This window comes from Pseudorasbora parva, chromosome 22 (genome assembly GCF_024679245.1).
Source record: "Pseudorasbora parva isolate DD20220531a chromosome 22, ASM2467924v1, whole genome shotgun sequence".
Lineage (NCBI taxonomy): Eukaryota > Metazoa > Chordata > Actinopteri > Cypriniformes > Gobionidae > Pseudorasbora > Pseudorasbora parva.
In genome coordinates, this window is record NC_090193.1 from 14,323,751 (window position 1) to 14,330,683 (window position 6,933).

At 36.2% G+C, this 6,933-nt stretch overlaps 1 long non-coding RNA gene across 1 annotated transcript; it reads left to right on the top strand.

Annotated features, from left to right (window-relative positions):
- Positions 1 to 2,541: 2,541 nt before the first annotated feature.
- Positions 2,542 to 6,005, top strand: LOC137058628 (uncharacterized). Its single transcript, XR_010900766.1, has 3 exons — positions 2,542 to 3,325; positions 3,851 to 3,922; positions 5,696 to 6,005. It is a non-coding gene; the product is annotated as an uncharacterized lncRNA (long non-coding RNA).
- The last annotated feature ends 928 nt before the right edge of the window (positions 6,006 to 6,933 follow it).

A 6,933-nucleotide genomic window follows, 5' to 3' on the forward strand; every position in this document is an offset into this window, starting at 1 on the left:
GTAAAACTGCAGTACAGTGTAGTATAACTGCAGTACAATGTAGTATAACTGCAGTACAATGTAGTACAACCGCAGTACAATGTAGTACAACCGCAGTACAATGTAGTATAACTGCAGTACAATGAAGTACAACTGTAGATTTGCAGTATAATGAAGTATAGATGCAATATAACTGCAGTACATTGAAGTTCAACAGCAGTATAAATGCATAAAATGTGCAAATAGTGTGTGTGACGTTCTTACAATTTATAGGGTAAATATACACAAATTCTAAAATGTGTACACATTTAAAAAAAAAAAAAAAAAAAATCTGTACAAATGATTCAACCATAAAATTATCTTCCCAAAACATTATTTTCTCCTCCTCACATGGTATACTGAGATGCTGTCAGAATAAATTGTATTCTGATTATTTGTTAATCTTGTTCATATGTATTTGGTAACTGGGCAAAATCACAAGCCCATATGAGTTATATTCTGATCAGTGGAGTGGTGTCCCATCACAAACAAACCTCTGAAAGTAAGTCTTGATTTTGTTCTGTATGAATTCCAGAATTCTGTAGTTTGTGACGAGACAATGGTAGCACTTTCACCTGGCCAGAAATGAAGTGGCAACAATATAACCAATGCATACAAGATGAGTGTGTGTGTGTGTGTGTGTGTGTGTGTGTGTGTGTGTGTGTGTGTGTGTGTGTGTGTGTGTGTGTTTGTAGGTTAATTATCTAGTAAGATAGTTACAATGTAGGATTTTGTAAATGTATATGAAAAATATTTACAGAGAAAGGATGTAGTTTTGAACAGGTTATAATGGTCTGGGTGTGTTTCGCACTCAAGTCTTGCACTCAAGGGGAGACTGACGAAGTTGAATATAAGCTGTGTTCTGTTCGACTGCATGCTCATTTATAACATGCGGGTTTCAAAATGAGCAACAACTGCACAGTGGAGGTAATGTATTATCATGATGATGACTACATGGAGATGTGACAGAGGAAGGAAGCCAACATACAAGACACAGCAGATGAGGACACAATAATAATAATAATAATAATAATGCGTTCGATTTATATAGCGCTTTTCAAGGCACTCAAAGCGCTTTACATAGAAGGGGGGAATCTCCTCAACCACCACCAATGTGCAGCATCCACCTGGATGATGCGACGGCAGCCATATTGCGCCAGAACGCTCACCACACACCAGCTTATGGTGGAGAGGAGACCGAGTGATGAAGCCAATCAGGATATGGGGATTATTAGGAGGCCATGATGGACAGGGGCCAATGGGCAAATTTGGCCAGGATGCCGGGGTTACACCCCTACTCTTTATCAAAGGACATCCTGGGATTTTTAATGACCACAGAGAGTCAGAACCTCGGTTTAACGTCTCATCCGAAAGATCAAAGCAAACACACATACAAGCTGAGTAGATGATGTGCGGGTAGCTGATAGCTGATGTGCAGGTGGCTGAGTAGATGATGTGCAGGTAGCTGAGTAGCTGATGTGCAGGTAGCTGAGTAGCTGATGTGCAGGTAGCTCACGATCATTGGACCACAGAGAAGCATCACAGCAGATCGTTGGAGCACAGAGAAGCATCACAGCAGATCATTGGAGCACTGAGAAGCATCACAGCAGATCGTTGGAGCACAGAGAAGCATCACAACAGATCGTTGGAGCACAGAGAAGCATCACAGCAGATCGTTGGAGCACTGAGAAGCATAACAGCAGATCGTTGGAGCACTGAGAAGCATCACAGCAGAACGTTGGAGCACAGAGAAGCATCACAGCAGATCATTGGAGCACTGAGAAGCATCGCAGCAGAACGTTGGAGCACTGAGAAGCATCACAGCAGATCGTTGGAGCACAGAGAAGCATCACAGTAGATCATTGGAGCACAGAGAAGCATCACAGCAGATCGTTGGAGCACAGAGAAGCATCACAGTAGATCGTTGGAGCACAGAGAAGCATCACAGCAGAACGTTGGAGCACAGAGAAGCATCACAGCAGATCATTGGAGCAATGAGAAGCATCACAGTAGATCGTTGGAGCACTGAGAAGCATCGCAGCAGATCGTTGGAGCACTGAGAAGCATCACAGCAGAACGTTGGAGCACTGAGAAGCATCACAGCAGATTGTTGGAGCACAGAGAAGCATCACAGTAGATCGTTGGAGCACAGAGAAGCATCACAGCAGATCGTTGGAGCACAGAGAAGCATCACAGCAGATCGTTGGAGCACAGAGAAGCATCACAGCAGAATGTTGGAGCACAGAGAAGCATCACAGCAGATCGTTGGAGCACAGAGAAGCATCACAGTAGATCGTTGGAGCACAGAGAAGCATCACAGTAGATCGTTGGAGCACTGAGAAGCATCACAGCAGATCGTTGGAGCACTGAGAAGCATCGCGATCGTTGGAGCACAGAGAAGCATCACAGTAGATCGTTGGAGCACAGAGAAGCATTACAGCAGATCGTTGGAGCACAGAGAAGCATCACAGTAGATCGTTGGAGGCTTGCATGGAGCACAGAGAAGTATAGAGATTGTCGGGAAAATAAATTTTTAGATTATTGATGTGTGCCATGTGTTTTACGGAGTACTAATCTAAAACTGGCAATATGCTATATGCTATAATGCCTTAGTGAGCTATATTGTGGGTAGAGTCCATTTTGCTATACAGTCCATAACTTAAGAAAATGATTTTAATTAAGCAAACACACATATTAATTTCAAGTAATGTTTATTTGCATTGTGTTTTGTACATGTTCTCCATATATACTGGTACATTTTATTTGTCACATTCTGAGATTAAAACACAAATTAGTAGTTAGGCTGTAACCCTGGCATTTCTCCTTATACTGGTGTTCCGGTGGGTTTCTTCTTCATCATTTTTCTGAAATATTTTGTACAGGTTTCTTCTGGGTTGTTTTTTGTTTGGAATAGGGTCATCTTCTAAAAAACATTTGTATTTTTTTCGCCTATGGGTCATTTCACCCGCATAAATAAATACCCAGCGTTTGGCCAGATCTTTTTTCATGCCAACGCGATCGTTGCCCTGACAACGAGTGTAGAGCGTCACGCCGCGCGTGCTGTTACTTTTAACTGCCCGTCGTTTTACTTCAGGATGGATATTAAATACGTTTATTTCTTGGTTTATTTCTTCACTGACCACACTATTCATATATGTGAACTATCACAATTAAAACACAGAGACATTACAAAACTACACCCCAAGCTGTTCACAAGTAGGATAAAGAGAAGAAGCCTATGTTTTCTGGAAGAAAAACTCGTCAGGCGAGCTGCAGCGTTGGCCTTGTCAAGTCATCCAGTTTAGCGGTGAGTAAAACGTCTAATGTCCTCAAATCTTTAGTTATTCGATTTAGAGAAATGTAAAAAGACTTTTACTTATATCTTGGCTTATCAAACACAGTTGAGAAAACGGGGAAACGCAGCTCCCGTACTGATTTGTAGCGCGCGCACAGGTGCGTCTGGCTTGTAAAACACTGCACCTGCACAGAGACGCGCAGGGCTCATCAAAACACAGAACTGAAGCCTGACAGAAAGACAAGACAATGTTGTTTTTCAGAGCTGAAACATTCACTGTATAATCTCATTCATATAACGTTACACGGACCATTCTTTGGGCTGTAAAGAACTTAGCATACTGATTTTAAATATAGACTGAAGTGAGACTGATTACATCATTAAAATCTCACTCCAGCCAGTTACAACCTTGTTTGTATACAATGTAATTATGCTATCGATGAAGCTCAAATTAAAATATAAGTGAAAACTCATAATTCATAATAATGGAATTAAACTGAACTACACTGAATTCAACATGTATTTGTTTGTTTCTAGGAGAGCGTCAGGCCCTAATATGAGCGGCGCTTCAGGATAAAAGCAGAGAGAGAAAGTTGAGGGAGTGGAAAGGTAAAGACATCTAGTTATACCACAACAATTAATCCACAATGCTTATTATTATACCATGTTCTGTTCGAATACTGGATTCTGATTGACTGAAATGTGCATTAAAACAATGAATGCACAGATATTTACAGTCAGTTTAATCACCATTCCAAATTAATTTGTTGCCTTTTTGTAACACACACACACACACACACACACACACACACACACACACACACACACACACACACACACACGACAGTCACTCTCACACAAAGATCTTGCAGTGCTCTCACATATTTCTAAGCAAAGTCTTAATATTACTGTTTTGTAAAGTAATTAAACTGACAGCTTCATTATAGAGATGCTGTACAGGCAAAAGTAATTCACATACATACAATATCTCTTTCTCAAATTGTGCACCACAAACATTAAGGACAACTTTAAAATTGTAACTTTGTATCCTAGTTTTAACAGCCAGGAATGCATTACACGATTATAATGCACTTTCAGCAGGCGGTTCTTTGCCTCCACCTCATGAAGGGTTATAAGTTACAAAAAGTATTAAATGATGGGGGGACAATTACTATGGTATACATATACTCTATTCCAATAATATATTTACAAATATTTAAACATTCAAATTCATATTTTTACCCAATTATTTTATTTTAATTTAAGGTTAAAATTTTGAATGAAAGGGTTAGGTATTTCACAATTATTTATGAAAATATATAATACATTATAATGTACTTTATGAATACCTTTATTATGCATTATACTTAAAAGTAAAGTGGTAAAACTTTATTTAAAGCCTGTATTTGTAATGCATTATTAAGAGTATTCTTATGCATTATAAACAACCTTATATGTTGTATCATCTGATAAATAATCATAACAATAGGCACAATACATAATAATATGTACATGTTTGTGGTTATAACTTTTAAGAGTACATTGCATTATAACCCCAGATGAAGCCTGCTTTTATAATGCATTATAAGGGTATTCTTAATGTATTATAATACATGCATAATGCCTTATAAACAACCCTATAATGTGTTGTATCATCTCATAAATAACCATAACAACAGTAATAATTCTTGCTTATTTGTGGTTATTTATGAGATGATACAACACATTATAAGGTTGTTTATAAGGCATTATGCATGTATTATAATACATTAAGAATACCCTTTTGATGCATTGTAAATGCAGGCTTCAAAGAAAGTTTTACCCAAATGGTTATTACATTAACCATAAAAATCATGGGGGAAGAGGCCTCATTAAGATCACATACAGAACAAATCCCACATGTACATTTAATTTGGTATATATAAAAGAGAAAGCATGATGAAATCATTGAAAGAGTATTTATATCACAGGAAAATTATGATTTCTGGTGTTGTAACTTTACTTTTTATTTAAATAACTGAATTTATTGTTCTTAAGTTATCTGGGATAATGTCCTGCTTAATGTCCGACAGTCACTGGAGAAGTATTAAAACTTAAATCAAATGCACCCGATATGGTTCATCTTTTTGATATTCAAAATATAACGTGTTTAGCATCTGAAAATGGTTAAAACAATACTAAAGCTGTTTTACATACTTATACAGTTTAATCAACAATTTAAAATGTACTTATTAAAAAATGTAAGCGTTTATTTTATTGTTTTATTAGTATTGAAATGTGAAGAATTGAAATGTAAAAGGCAAAGTGGACATATATATAGCAAGCATACTATATGCCTTTGTTGAAGACTGTAACTGAAACTGATTTTTTTCTTCTCTTCAGACTACATCGAAAAGAAATTCAGTGTGTCGACATCTGATATAACGGCAGTCATAAGGACCAAGTTCAACAATGAGGACAAGCTGTTTAAAAAACGCGACATCCCTGATTAATGTGGCAAGAAATTGGGAATAGAGGAGTCATTTGCAAATACTTTAACTACATTTAGTATAACTTCCAGTCTCTTATTTATTTAAAGTTCAAATAAAAGTCTAATCACATTTATTGTTGCTTTGCTGTTGTAAAAATAAAACTTAATATTCTGGATATTCCGTTTGTATTTGTACTGTATTTACTGTATGTTGCACAGCACTTCAGTAGTATTGTAATTTTACTTTAGTTGTAGTATGTATTGCTACTACCAGTTATATTGCAGTATTATTGTAGTAATACTTCATATGTATTGAAGTAATACTTCAGTATTGTAGTAAAACTTCATATGTTTTGCAGTAATACTGCAGTATTGTAGTAATACTTCATATGTATTGCAGTAATACTGCAGTATTGTAGTAATACTTCTGCAGTATTGTAGTAATACTTCATATGTATTGCAGTAATACTGCAGTATTGTAGTAATACTTCATATCGCAGTAATACTGCAGTATTATTGTAGTAATACTTCATATGTATTGCAGTAATACTGCAGTATTGTAGTAATTGCAGTAATACTGCAGTATTATTGTAGTAATACTTCATATGTATTGCAGTAATACTGCAGTATTGTAGTAATACTTCATATGTATTGCAGTAATACTGCAGTATTGTAGTAATACTTCATATGTATTGCAGTAATACTGCAGTATTGTAGTAATTGCAGTAATACTGCAGTATTGTAGTAATTGCAGTAATACTGCAGTATTGTAGTAATACTTCATATGTATTGCAGTAATACTGCAGTATTGTAGTAATTGCAGTAATACTGCAGTATTATTGTAGTAATACTTCATATGTATTGCAGTAAAACTGCAGTATTGTAGCAATTGCAGTAATACTGCAGTATTATTGTAGTAATACTTCATATGTATTGCAGTAATAATGCAGTATTATTGTAGTAATACTTCATATGTATTGCAGTAATACTGCAGTATTATTGTAGTAATACTTCATATGTATTGCAGTAATACTGCAGTATTGCAGTAATACTGCAGTATTATTGTAGTAATACTTCATATGTATTGCAGTAATACTGCAGTATTATTGTAGTAATACTTCATATGTATTGCAGTAATAATGCAGTATAC